General features: G+C 41.1%; 1 long non-coding RNA gene across 1 annotated transcript in view; it reads left to right on the forward strand.

The window, feature by feature from the left end:
* Nucleotides 1-613: 613 nt before the first annotated feature.
* LOC133253466 (uncharacterized) overlaps nucleotides 614-15135 on the forward strand; it is a 61395-nt gene continuing 46873 nt past the window's right edge. The window contains exons 1-3 of the long non-coding RNA XR_009738306.1: nucleotides 614-868; nucleotides 1763-1838; nucleotides 13684-13772. This is a non-coding gene — a long non-coding RNA (uncharacterized LOC133253466). The remainder of the gene's footprint in view (nucleotides 869-1762; nucleotides 1839-13683; nucleotides 13773-15135) is intronic.

Here is a 15135-nt window from a genome sequence, read left to right on the forward strand (position 1 = left end):
CCACTTCGAATTATTGCTCCATGGTCCCTGAGAGCCAGTAGAGATTCAGCTGTGATCTCAGGGGGAGAAAGAAATATAAAGGAAAGAAATATGAAAGCTGTAATACAAAGAAGTAAATCTTGGAAAAATGCAAAATGCATAGTGTTATGGCCTTGGGTTGCAAATGAGTGGACAAAGACCAAATTTTTGATTTTAAGAGGAATGAGAAATTATGGCTGGCACAAGTCAAAGATTACTTTTGTTCTTTGGAGATGCCAAGAGCCAAAAGTGTACATCAATGGGAGGCTATTGCTGGGCTGACAGGTTGATATCACACAAAGATTGAGTTGTAGACATTTTTGTTCATGTTTGAGTACACCGAAATGGTGTCTCTGTGTGTAAATATATGTGCATTCTCTCAGCAATTTCTCTTGTTTTCTGAAATTCCTCAATAGTAGATGATCTCCTCGTAGAAAAGGCGACAGGACCTCTGATAATAGAATAAAGGAAGAAGCTAGGCAAAACGTCAGCCTTGTCTAATGGGCAACACGGAAGCATCATTGGTGCCAGAGTTGTCCCATCTGGGGGCAGGGGATCCAGCCTTATGATCGCGTATCAGTTAATTCTTGTGTCCACAGGGATCCAAAGGGGTTGAAGATAAGGACTACCTCCTAGGGTGTCTGAGTAGGGTAACTTACCCTTGGCCAAGGGAAGTTGTCTAGCTGTGAGTACAATGATCTGTTTGTGACTCATAACTGCTGAGGGATAGAAAGGAGCTGTGTGGTCATAGACAGCGACAGTTACATTGGGGTTGAAATCCAGAGAGGGACAAGTTAGAATCATAGGATGTTGTGAATTCAGACAGAGGAACCGATGCCTTCATTCTACAGTGAGTAAGCATCCATCCATTCTGCTAGTAATACAGCTGGTTACCAGGACTTGCATCCTAGTACAATCGGGGTAGGAATTATGCCTTAGGATTTAATAAAAGGAGAAGGAAGGACACGTAAAGTCCTGATGACAAGACGGCACTTAAGCATATCTGTGGACCTGTGATAAGTGAGCAGTCCTGTGCTTAGTATTATGGAGGCAACAAGGATGTGTAAATGTGGATTTCACCTCAGGGAAGGTAATGAATGAAGAGGGCTTAATAAAATACCGGGCATGATGTACTCAGTGTTTCCTAAGAAGCAGGGAGTTTAAGTACAGAAGAACCCAGAGGAAAGAGAGATCATCAGCTGGAAATCTAAGAACTGACTTTGGAGCTGGCTCCAAAGGGGAGGCCAACTATAAGCATATGTCAGTGGGTATTCCAAATAGAGGGAATCGTTTAAGTACAGTAGGGAGAAAAAAGTAGTTTCACATAAATTGTGCTCATGACTGGCAAATGGTGAAGTTTTGCTAGAGTAGCACATTAAAAATAGGGAAACAAAAAAATAGGAAAACTATAGGAGATGAACATGGGGAAGTAGGCAGACCTTCAAATCTAGGCAGATAAGGATTTGAGATTGGTCTTCAGAACAAAGGGCAGCCATGAATGGATTCTGAAGAGCAAAAAATTCATAATGAGAGCAGTGGAAGAGTGAGTCTGCTGATGCATAAGGCATAGACTGAAGCAGGAAAAGCTAGAAGAGACTCAAGTAAACTACATCATAATTCTGCTTGACAGGCTGTTACCTGTCATGGGGTTGTTAGAACAGAACATTTTAACACACATAGTGAACCCTAATGTAAACTAGGGGCCTTAATTAACAATAATTTACAAATATTGGTGTACCCACAGCAACAAACATACCACAGGAATTCACGACGTTGATAACAGGGGAAAGGCAGGAGTCGGGGGTGGAGAAGGAGAGGAGGTATGTGGAAGTGTTCTGTACTTTCTGTTCAAGTTTTATGTAAACCTAAAACTGCTCTTTATAGAAATTATCAATTTTAAGAAAAAGAATTTAAAAACCCTTTTAAAGAATTTATTCAGCCCTTTGGCATGACCAATTCTTGCTTCCCAGAATATCTGTTTAAGCATCAAGTATTTTTCTCTGTTCCTCTCATAGTTGAGCTCCTTTCTATGATTTCATGTCACACTGAACTTATTCTTAATTCTATTATTATTGTTGTAAAGTTGATGACTGGGAATATTCTCATTACACTGTGATGTGAGTAAAAATGGTTTATTGTATTAATCTACTGAGGTTAGTATTTATCATAGTAACTAAAGTTACTTACTCTAATATATGTGTTCAAAATATACTGAGCATCTTTTGAATTAGGATTGTGTGTGTTTTATTTACCATTAATTTTCTACTGCCTGATAGAGTGCCTGGCTCATAGAAGATATTCAGTAGATATTTACTGATTACATGTCTCATTACAAATGATTTTTGTAATAGATATGGGATATTGGTTAAGACTGTTGTATTGGAAGTAAGACGGTCTTTTGTTTAAGTGTTAATGTGTTTTTTTCTTTTTTGCTTTGTGATATTGGCCAATTCGTTTTACATCTTTAGGTACTTCTCTATAAACTGGGAATAAAAACATATCCTATGCCATACAGTTGCTGTGAGAAGTAAATACGCTATTGTATGGTCTTAGCCCAGGTTCCCCAGAAAACAGAGTTTGATGCAAGGACTAAGTGCAAATGCTTAATTTCAGCAGATAATGTCCCAGGGTAGGGAGGATGTGAGAAAAGTAAACTGAGGCATGGTGGGATGGACATAAATGCAAGGTGATACACTACCATGCTGTCTGCTGTTTCATGATACATCCTGAAGAGACACGACTGTATTATAAGAGGTGGGTCCACTTTGTCACAGGGGCCATCCCTAGGCAGTTAGTAGAGAGAATCCTTTCCCTGGAGGAAGAAGACGGGCTTTACCCTCCCCTTTGGCACGTTGTCTCTCACAGTTAATACCCAGTGTTTCTGCACTACTGCATCTGGCTCTTTTGACAACTGCTCATAAAATCTGATCTCCCACCCTGCACTGTGAATTTCATCCAAGTCCGGAAGTAGCAAAGGAAACTTGAAATTCAGGACATGTAGCTAGCTGTTCTTCCCCGGTGGCGCTAGTGGTAAAGAACCTGCCTGCTAATACGGGAGACGTAAGAGATGTGGGGTCAATCCCTGGGTCAGGAATATCCCCTGGAGTATGAAATGGCAAGCCACTGCAGTATTCTTGCTGGGAAAATCTCATAGACAGAGAAGCCCGGTGGGCTACAGTCCGTGGAGTCACAAAGAGTCAGACATGACTGAGTGTCTGAGTACATCTAGTTGATCAGCCTTGCTCTGCAGAGGCAAACAAGGGGTGGGAGGCTGACCTTCCTGGGGAAGCTGCTGGCTAGATCCAAGAGGTAGGATCCACCCAGACTTGAGCAGAGGTAGTTGGCCACAGAGGCAAGCTTCTGAACTGCCCTTTGAAAAGGAGATATAAAAACTGAGATGATACCCGCAGTTTAGAGGCAGGAGAAGGCAACACTAAGAAAGCCCAAGGTGGTGCAGAAGAGTCTGATACAGTAAGCAAAGAATTGATTTCAGGGTCTGGCACATAGCAAACACTTCATAAATGTTAGCTTTTCTTTTCTCCTCCATTATGAAGGTAAAAAGTTTATTTAAAATTAGCATCTCTATGCCAAAGAAGATCGATTAAATAGGAGAGACTCAGACTCTCAGCAAACTTCAAAACAGAAGAAAAATATTTGAGGATTATAAATTATATTGTTATGAGGGCCATGGGCTTCCCAGGTGGCGGCTAGTGGTAAGGAACCCACTTGCCAATGCAGGAGACATAAGGACATGGGTTGGATCCCTGCATCAGGAAGATCCCCTGGAGTAGGAAATGGCAACCCACTCCAGTGTTCTTGCTGGGAAAATCCCATGGACAGAGAAGCCTGGTGGGCTACAGGGCATGGGGCCACAGAGAATCAGACGTGATGAGCAACCAAGCGTATATGAAGACTACATGAGGTCGTTGCGTCCATGAGCTACATGCGCACATGCTGTTCAGGGCAGACAGCAAGGGCTGAATAAAGACTGAATTTTATTTGAAATATTTGTTGAATGAATGGATAAGTGAACAATGAAATCAATTTTTTAGGTCTAGAATTCTGAGATACTAGACCGAGGAAGGATCATAGAGATTGGCCCATTCCAAATTCTTCTTTTATAGAATACAATATTGAGATTCATGAGGGCAAATTACTTTTCTAAGGTCTAATGGCTACTGGGCAGGCATTCAATTTGTAATTCCTTCATGCCTTACTCCAATAACTCTTTACTGATCACACTCCTGCAGTGCAAAGGAATCTGGTAATTATAATAAGGAGAGCCATCTTATTTTTTCTAGAACTCAGAATATGTCAAGCTCTTATTGTCTCCCTGAGATGCTTTTTATCCCTATTAAATACATAAGAGAACCATGGTTTCAAACAATAAAATGCCCTGTCCAGTTATTAAACGGTAAAAGTCAGAAACCAAACACAAGTCCTGCTGTTCCCAGTGTTCTTACCTTCTATCACTGCATTGCACAAACTGTGGGGCTTGAGGAATTTTTCCTCTTATGAGTCTTACAAGATTCGTGGGCAGAGAGGAGGTGGAAGTTCCATAATACATAACAAGAAACCAGGGCACAGAGGGAAAGAAAGGGGAGCCTTGGACCAGCAGAAAATTTAAAACTGAGACACCCGCCCCTCGCCTCCACTATCTGTGGTATTTGACATTTTTTTTAATAGGAAAAATCCCTTCTGGGAAAGACTCACTCAACTCCAGATCCTTTTCCAAGACATTCTTGGAGCGGAGACTAGCATTTCCAATTTGGCGGCAAGAAGTGTGATTTTAATTAGGCCATTTCCCCCTGGGGCTGGGGGCTCTGTTGGCTGAACTTCATAAAGAAGCCTGTGGGTGGGCAGCATGTAAGGAGCTCAGAGGTGAGGAACCTTCAGAACAAGCCTCCCAGAGGGGCCTGGCTGTCGTGTTGTGGAATTTCCCCTATTCCTTCTTCTTGATGGAGTAATTGGAAATTGCTACACCCTGGGGGAAGGTGGCCTCCTTCAGACAGGACACAGTTTGGGAGCTCTTGGATCAGAGCCAGCTAATATCCAGTCCATTTGCTTTTCAGCCACAGGAGCCCTGTGTGGATCAGTCACTCAACCCAGACAGGTGTCCACCTGCCTTGGTCCATGGCATCCCTTTGGGTCCCAGCGGGAGGCTTGTGCCCTTCCCCAGGGGAAAAGTTCATGTTCCTCCTGGTCATGAAATAATGTGGTCCCAACCTTCCCTCCTGGGGTGTGACCAGTGATTTACAGCTTTCTGACTTCTCACTGGAGGACGGTACAGAGATAAATTGTTGGCTGCGGACAATGTCTCTTCCAGGCTGGAGAAAGCCAGGGCAGTGCAGCTGGGTTTGTGGGTGGACTTGGTCACTCAGGAGAGGCTGGCCAAAAGTCACCCAGAGGATGGAAATCAAAGAGCTCTCAGAAAAACCGAGACTCGAAGGAGGACCCAGAAGGCACCTCCTGCAAGTCTTCCATGGTTCTTTCATCCTCCTTTCAGAACTGGATGTTCACCTCTGGTTTTCAGAGAACCTGAGGATTTTTTTCTAAAATGCAAATCAAATAACATCAAGTTTCTGCCTTAAAACACCCCAGTGGGTCCCTGCTTGTTAAAGTCTTGGAACTGCGTCAAACTTTCTCTATGTCGGGGTGGCCATATAGTGGAAGCAGTGACAAATCTTATTTTCCTGGGCTCCAAAATCACTGTGGACAGTGATTGCAGCCATGAAATTAAAAGACGCTTGCCCTGTGGAAGGAAAGCTGTGACAAACCTGCTGCTGCTGCTGCTGCTAAGTCGCCTCAGTCGTGTCCGACTCTGTGCGACCCCACGGACTGCAGCCCACCAGGCTCCCCATCCCTGGGATCTGCCAGGCAAGAACACTGGAGTGGGTTGCCATTTCCTTCTCCAATGCCTGAAAGTGAAAGGTGAAAGTGAAGTCGCTCAGTCGGTCCGACTCCTAGCGACCCCATGGACTGCAGCCTACCAGGCTCCTCCATCCACGGGATTTTCCAGGCAAGGGTACTGGAGTGGGGTGCCATCGCCTTCTCCGTGAGAAACCTAGACTGTGTATTAAAAAGCAGAGACATTGCTTTGCCAATAAAGATTTGCATAGTCAAAGCTATGGCTTTTCCAATAGTCTTTTATGGATCTGAGAGCTGGACTGAGAAGAAGTCTGAGCATCTAAGAATTGAGACTTTTCAATTGTGGTACTGGAGAAGACTCTTGCGAGTCCCTTGAACAGCAAAGGAGATCAAACCAGTCAATCCTAAAGGAAATCAACCCTGAATATTCATTGGAAAGACTGATGCTGGAACTCCCGTACTTTGGCCACCTGATGCAGAGTGTTGGAAAAAGACCCTGATGCTGGGAAAGATCAAAGGCAAAAGGAAAATGACATGGCAGAGGATGAGAAGGTTAGATAGCATTGCTGACAATGGACATGAATTTGAGCAAACTCCGGGACATAGTGAAGGACAGGGAGCCTGGCATGCTGCAGTCCGTGCTGTCTCCAAGAGTTGGACAGGACTGAGCGACTAAACAACAGCAGCAATCCCACAGAGTTCTCCGGCTTCCTCTACTCTTCTTCCGTATGCCCGCACCCTGTAGTTCCCAAACTCAATCATATTCTTCACATACTCATCCACACCCTTCCCCTTAAGTGCAGTAGCATTTGCGGCTTCTCCCCGGTCAGTGGGCAACCTTCCTTTCCATCCCAAATCCCTCTTGTCCTTACTGGGCTAGGTTTTGCTCGTTATTCAAATTTCCAATTAGAAAATTCAAGGAAGACTTCTCGGAAAAGCCTTCCCCAAATATTCCTTCCAGACTCATTGGCAAAATGGGAACACCTGTCTTGACATCTATTTTAAAACTTAACATGTTGTATTATAACTGCCTGCTCAATCTACCTTCCTTGTTCACTGTAAACTATGAAACTAAAAAACAGGTTAGTGTTTTGTTTATCATTATAATCCTAGTTCAGTGTCAGGCATATTTTTTTGCACTCAACAAATAGTGGTTAAATTAATAAATTAGGCCCCAGAAGGCATCCTGTTAAACCAGTAATGATCCTTATCATTTTTTGAGGATTAAATACCTGTTAAATGCTTGTCTTGAAAAATATATAGAACTGGAGGGATTGGTCCAGCTTTTCACCAATAATTTATAAGAGGCTAGGAAGGACTGCTGGTAGAAAACAGAGTTGTAAATTTTCCCTAAACACTGAGTTTGGGTAATATTTTAAAATGTTGACGTGAAGTATGGCAAGAGCAAGTGAAGGCCTGCTGTGTGTCCTGTCTATACAGTTTCTCAGAGAGATACATGTGAACAACTAATCAACATGATTGGAGTCTTTCGCATGCATGATACACAGCTAAGTGCTTGGACCTAGGAATGTTGGTAGAGAAGAATGTAGGCATATTTGGGAGGTCATGAGACTGCGAAGAGGGAGACAGCTGCCCTTCTGTGTTTTTCCAGGAGGGAGAGTGCTTACTTGAACCTTGAAAATGATTCAGCAAGCGTAAGAACCAAGGAACGGTCAAAAGGAGAGAAAATCTGGCTAGAGGAAAGCTTATTTGTAGTTGACACAAGGCAATAAGAAGGATAACTGGAAGAAAGGAATGTCTCAGACATAAATTTCACAAATGCCTTTCCACTCTGGGCAGTATGCTATGCTTTATGGGGCCCAGACAGACTCTGAAGGTCATAGAGAACCTCAAAGTTGGTTCCTGGCCAGATCATCAGTTTTAGCCAAAGGGATGGCAGAACACTCCATGCCATGTTCACATGGAGATGGTTATAGAGCTGAAGACTCGTGCAGGAATTTATAGCCATTTGACAGAGTGATGACAATGGACTTCCAAGCTCAAATGAGCACCATGACCTAGGCTCTCTCTCACTTGCTTCTTTGCTGTTTCATGAGTTTTACATCAGGAAGAAAAGTACAACTGGCAGAAATCCCCCAGCACTTCTATTCTTAGGCTCCCCTCATGGCCCCTTAACATAGCAAAACTGAACAATAGTTCCTCATAAAAATAATGGGCATAACCCTTTCTATTTTCTAATATAGAAATTCCCAAAGTGACTTCCACGGAACATCTGTTCTGAGAAATGTTCATAGAGGCTGAGGGAAAAGTGGTTCCAGGCCAAAAAGTTTGGAAAATTATACATGTTCTAGCCCTTGCATAGGTAATCACATTGTGTACATCAGGATATTTAGGACTTTGAGTCCTTTTGAAGAAAACAATGAGATATTCCATGGTTATTAAACAATAGAACTTCTGTTATTAAGAAATATTAAGTTAATAATCTACTAGGGGGAAAAAAAACTTGAGGGAAAGTCTACTACCTCACCTAAGGATTGTGACTATATGTACTCAAATGTCTTTACGCACTATTTTGTTTATGAAATAGATACAAAATTTGACTATTGATTTATCAAAGTTACATGCTAAACAGCCATCTATTATTATAAATGTCTGTGATATTTTGTATTGTCTTCACTGTTTCGGATAAAATATAGTTTCTGTTTTATATTGGGAACTAAAAATTTGCACAAAAATTTATATAATGCTTTATAAGTGCAAGATGTTAGGTTATACAGGCTACAGTAATAATGGTAATCCTGCATATAGTAATCGCTTTATCACAGTGAGCCCTTAAGTATGGATCAAAAACTATATTGGGTACTTTTACATCTATTTTCTCACTTAATACTCCAAATAGTCCTGTAAAGACTATAATATTATTATCTCCATTTTACAGGTGGAGAAACTGAAAACCAGAAAGTTTAATTACCCAAAGTTATACACTTAGTAAGTGTATAGTCTCTCTGATTGCATAATTGGTGCTCTTAACCTTCAACAAACTAGTCTTCTAGATCACAGAAATAAAGAGTTTATGCACAGTTGGTCTAATTTTTGTTGCTTCTGCAGAGCTAGTACTTTTTATTCCATCTAAGATCAGAGTGAATTTCCTGCTCAAGCTAAACAGAACATTAGAGGGTCTCCCAGTATTCATTTAGGAAATAATTTGTAAAAGTGGGATGTAACCCAGACTGTCACTGGCTCCATAGATAAACATTCTCAGATAGCACTCAAGAGAATTCATTGAATGTCTGAGAATATGCAAGCTCTAAACCAAGTGGGTTCAGATTTCTAAAATTTGAGATTGGGCGTGGGGTGTAGTAATGAGCCATGGGTGTGCACAGTTGCAGCAAACATCCTAACATGCATCTGAGAAGATGTTTGTCATTCAAGTTCAGTTCAGTTCAGACACTCAGTTGTGTTCAGCTCTTTGAGACCTGATGGACTACTTTACATCAGGCCTCCCTGTCCATCACCAACTCCTGGAGTTTACTCAAACTCATGTCCACCGAGTTGGTGATGTCATGCAACCATCTCATCCTCTGTTGTCCCCTTCTCCTCCCACCTTCAATCTTTCCCAGCATCAGGGTCTTTTCAAATGAGTCAGTTCTTCGCATCAGGTGGCCAAAGTATTGGAGTTTCAGCTTCAGCATCAGTCCTTCCAATGAATATTCAGGACTGATCTTTAGGATGGACTGGTTGGATCTCCTTGCAGTCCAAGGGACTCTCAAGAGTCTTCTCCAACACCACAGTTCAAAAACATCAATTCTTTGGCACTCAGCTTTCTTTACAGTGCAACTTTCACATCCATACATGACTACTAGAAAAACCATAGGTTTGACTAGATGGACCTTTGTTGGCAAAGTAATGTCTCTGCTTTTTAATAAGCTCTCTAGGTCGGTCATAGCTTTTCTTCCAAGGAGCAAGTGTCTTTTAATTTCATGGCTGCAGTCACCATCTGCAGTGATTTTGGAGCCCCCCAAAATAAAGTTTGTCACTGTTTCCCCATCTATTTGCTATAAAGTGATGGGACCAGATGCCATAATCTTAGTTTTCTGAATGTTGAGTTTTAAGCCAACTTTTCACTCTCCTCTTTCACTTTCATCAAGAGGCTCTTTGGTTATTCTTCTCTTCTTGCCATAAAGGTGGTGTCATCTGCATATCCGAGGTTATTGATATTTCTCCCAGCAATCCTGATTCCAGCTTGTGCTTCATCCAGTCCATCATTTCTCATGATGTACTCTGCATATAAGTTAAATAAGCAGGGTGACAATATACAGCCTTGACATACTCCTTTTCCTATTTGGAACCAGTCTGTTGCTCCACGTCCAGTTCTAACTGTTGCTTCCTGACCTGCATACAGATTTCTAAAGAAGCAGATCAGGTGGTCTGGTATTCCCGTCTCTTTCAGAATTTTCCACAGTTTATTGCGATCCACACAGTCAAAGGCTTTGGCATAGTCAATAAAGCAAAAGTAGATGATTTTCTGGAACTCTCTTGATCTTTTGATGATCCAACAGATGTTGGCAATTTGATCTCTAGTTCCTCTGCCTTTTCTAAAACCAGCTTGAACATCTGGAAGTTCACGGTTCACGTATTGCTGAAGCCTGACTTGGAGAATTTTGAGCACTACTTTGCTAGCATGTGAGATGAGTGAAATTGTGCGGTAGTTTGAGCATTCTTTGCCATTGCCTTTCTTTGGGACTGGAATGAAAACTGACCTTTTCTGGCCACCAGTCCTGTGGCCACTGCTGAGACTTCCAAATTTTCTGGCATATTGAGTACAGCACTTTCAAAGCATCATCTTTCAGGGTTTGAAATAGCTCAACTGGAATTCCGTCACTTCCACTAGCTTTGTTCGTAGTGATGCTTTCTAAGGCCCACTTGACTTCCAGGAAGTCTGGCTCTAGGTGAGTGGTCACACAATCATGATTATCTGGGTCATGATGATCTTTTTTGTACAGCTCTTTTGTGTATTCTTGTCACTGCTTCTTAATATCTTCTGCTTCTGTTAGGTCCATACCATTTCTGTCTTTTATTGTGCCCATCTTTGCATGAAATGTTCCCTTGATATCTCTTATTTTCTTGAAAAGATCTCTAGTCTTTCCCATTCTATTGTTTCCCTCTATTTCTTTGCATTGATCGCTAAGGAAGGCTTTCTTATCTCTCCTTGCTATTCTTTGGAATTCTGCATTCAAATGGGTATATCTTTCCTTTTCTCCTTTGCCTTTAGCTTCTCTTCTTTTCATAGCTGTTTGTAAGGCCTCCTCAGACAACCATTTAGCCTTTTTCTTGGGGATGGTCTTAATCACTGCCTCCTGTACAATGTCTCAAACCTCCATCCATAGTTCTTCAGGCACTCTGTCTATCAGATCTAATTCCTTGAATCTATTTCTCACTTTCACTGTATAGTCGTAAGGTATTGATTTAGGTCATACCTAAATGGTCTAGTGGTTTTCCTACTTTCTTCAATTTAAGTCTAAATTTGGCAATAAGGAGTTCATGATCTGAGCCACAGTCAGCTCCCAGTCTTGTTTTTGTTGACTGTATAGAGCTTCTCCATCTTTGCTTGCAAAGAATATAATCAATCTGATTTCAGTGTTGACCATCTGGTGATGTCCATGTGTAGAGTCTTTTCTTGTGTTGTTGGAAGAAGGTGTTTGCTACGACCAGTGTGTTCTCTTGGCAAAACTCTGTTAGCCTTTTCCCTGCTTCATTCTGTACTCCAAGGCCAAATTTTCCCATTACTCCAGGTATTTCTTGACTTCCTGCTTTCGCATTCCAGTCCCCTATAATGAAAAGGACACCTTTTTTGGGTGTTAGTTCTAAAAGGTCTTGTAGGTCTTCATAGAACCGTTCAACTTCAGCTTCTTCAGCATTACTGGTCGGGGCATAGACTTGGATTACTGTGATATTGCATGGTTTTCCTTGGAAATGAACAGAGATCATTCTGTCATTTTTGAGATTGCATCCAAGTACTGCGTTTCAGACTCTTGTTGACTATGATGGCTACTTATCATATTGTCATTCAAACTCAAAGCAAAATAAGCAAATGAACCCTTGGCCAGTTTGTAATTCTGAAAATGAAAGAGATTTTCTTGGGTGCAACACTCTACAGGGCATATAAGGAAATTTCCCTCCTTTTTTTGTTTTGTTTTTTTTTTTTTACTAATGGAAGTCCTTTGTGAAGACATTTCAGGAGAAGTGAGCTGTTTTTAGATCAGAAATCGTATCTTGAATAGCTACTGTGTGTTTCATTCTAAGGTGGACAGAATCAGTGAGATGTTATCTAAACTCCCTTCTCCCTCTGTACCCCAGCAGACAGACTTTCTGTTGTGGAAAACTAAGATGATCTTGCCATACTCTTTGCAGAACATTCAATGGCTTACCATCATACCCAGTGTAGTAAATCCCTATTTAAATCTGAGGGCTTACATCATTGGAGCTTTACTTCACCTCTCCAGAACTATCTACAGAGGTGTGACAGCAAGAAACGTGTCAGCAAAGTCAGACTTCGGATCCTTCTGGAAGGTGTGGGAAGCATTTTGAAGTGAGGAGAAGGAGTGACACATTTAGATATTTGACTTTATTTTTTTCTTTCATTTGTCCTGATGGCATTCTCAGTGACACCAATTATATGCATGTTTTATCTCTTTTGTATGTCTTCAGGAAATATTTTTTCCAATTATTTTTTCAATTGCTTTTACTTTTGTTTTTAAGATCATTTTTCTCAAGTCTACAGGCTTCTATAGCTCTAGCGTTACTTCTCCCATAGAGATGGTGCTTTTAATGCAGGTTTAAGTGATAGTCATATTTTTTTTCCACTTTATTTCATTCCTGACCTTTTTGCCTAGTTCATTTATTTTATCACTGTTGCTGCTATTCCTTGAGTTCCTAATATTTTTTGAGCTTTTATTTCATGAACATGTGTGTTTATATCTTATAAATACAGCAAAATATTTGGTAGCAAATATTTATCTGTGGTAAGATTTTTGAGGTATTTGTCGGTCATTATTCCTTTGTAAATTTCCTTTTCCCCTTTCTTCTTGCTGGCATTATTTTAGATCCTATGCTGACTTTTTTTTGTATTAACATAATCATTGAATAAGGTTTGCTTTCCCTTTATTGTGTTTTTGTGGAAAATTAGTAGTGATGGAAGAGAAGAGCCATGGGTAAGACTCACCAACTCACAGTGTAACTCCTTGCAATATATACTGTGTGTGTGTGTGTGTGTGTGTGTGTGTGTGTAGGGATGGAAAAATGAGAAAGAAGTATAAACTTTATTTCTTTTTGTTTGTTTGTTTTGTTTTTATTGAATTTTGTTGGTTTTAGAGAAAAGAATAAGATTAGAGGTACATATGCCTGCATGCTCAGTCATGTCCAACTCTGTGACCCCATGGACTGTATAGCCCTCCAGACTCTTCTGTCCATGTGATTTTCCAGGCAAGAATACTGGAGTGGATTGCCATTTCCTCCTCCAGGGGATCTTTCCATCCCAGGGATTGAACCCAAGTATCCTGCATCTCCTGCACTGCAGGCAGATTATTTACTGCTGAGCCACCAGGGAAGCCCTAGAGGTGGATTTAATTTTCCTTAAAAAGCAAAGTGAAGCTATGTGTTCTCAAAGATCAGTCTAGCTGCACTGAACAGATTGAAGGGAGGCACAGAATGAGGTGAAGGAGCTATAAGGAGACGATTATAAAATGTATCTCGTAAAGTATGTGATGGTTGGTGGTGGTGATGATAGACTGAACAGAATGAAGGTGAAATGGTAATAAGACTTCATGACTGTTCCAGGCTCTGCCCTCAATTGCCTGTGATCATTTCAAAGGCTGGAGATATGCTTATTCATCTATACACTCCCAAGGACCCAAACCAGACACCAGGTAAATAACAACAAGTACTTAGTACAGCCTGCCAAGAATGCATATTTTAATTCCAATTAATTAAAATATTGTCCTGAATTAAACATTTTACATTTCTCCTTAGAGACCGCAGAGATCACAGCAAAGGAAATGTGTGTTAGACATTCTTCTGGGGGGTGTCTCTGAGATTATATAGCTTTTGTTTGAGCCTTTAATGCTTTGCAAGTAACTGATCAAATAATTTATCTCTAAATATCTGTTTCCACATTTTTAAATGGGAATAATAATAATAATGCTACTATAATCTTGATGGGTTCTGCTTGGGATGAGTGAGTAAATGTTCAACGTGCCTCTCACAGGCCTGATTTGTTCTAGGCAAGTTCCTACAGGAGCCCCCACTTACGCTTTCTCTCTCCTTTCTGAAAAGGGGTCTCAGGCTTGATTTACTTCTCTTCTTAATCTTGCCAGTACTGCCACTCTTTATTGCAGTCCTTTCCACAGAGTTTTGCAGGTATCTGTTTGTGTGCTCGTACCCCTACGAGACCAGGGATGGTGACGTTTTCTCCTCATATCTACTGGCACCTGAATATAAAGGATCGTCAGTGCATTCTTAATAAAATAGTCGGTTCCTAAGGGCAGGTCATTCCTATCATGACTGAGGATGCAAATAGTCCTCCCTACTTCCTTTCTTAGAAACACAAGGATTAAAGCGAGGCCACCCACAGCCTTTGATCCTTGGGTTTAACAGAGAGGATCAGCTGTAACAGAAACAACCCAAATGTGCCATATTAGGAAGACTATGTTTCTCAGACATATGGGCTTCAATGAGCAAGAGTCACAAGCTATCACGTTTTGATGAGTCATAAATGGCTTTAGTGTCAACCAGTTCCAGAAGAAAAAGAGAAAATGGCTTTAGTTCATGAAAGACTGCATTCCATCAGAGAAGTTACATATTTCTGAAGCAGAATACAGCATCTTAGGAAAACACAGTCTCTCTCTGTAAACATATAAAATAAAGCAAACTTATATTACCATCTAAAAGCTAGATTTTTTTCTCCTTTGAAAGTGTAATTTGTTACTTAGTAAGGCCTTTATTTTTATTTGGGAAATTGAATAGTTGTAACTAACCCAATGGAATTGTGCTTTGTAAAAGTTGGCCTCATACAAATCAATTTCACTTCCTTCTCTCTAGCGGTGCCATAGCTCATCCGAGCCAGACAGTCAGTTGGCAATTGTTTTCTGAACTCCTGCAGGGTTCTCAGCAGCGCACTAAATGATGGATGGCTACAGAGCTGATGGCTGAGGATGGGGAGGGGAGCGTCTACCGCTAGTTTAGTCACCATTTTATTGAAGCTGGCAGAAGAACTATTGCCCTTCCTAACGT

Source organism: Bos javanicus, chromosome 8 (assembly GCF_032452875.1).
Source record: "Bos javanicus breed banteng chromosome 8, ARS-OSU_banteng_1.0, whole genome shotgun sequence".
Classification (NCBI taxonomy): domain Eukaryota; kingdom Metazoa; phylum Chordata; class Mammalia; order Artiodactyla; family Bovidae; genus Bos; species Bos javanicus.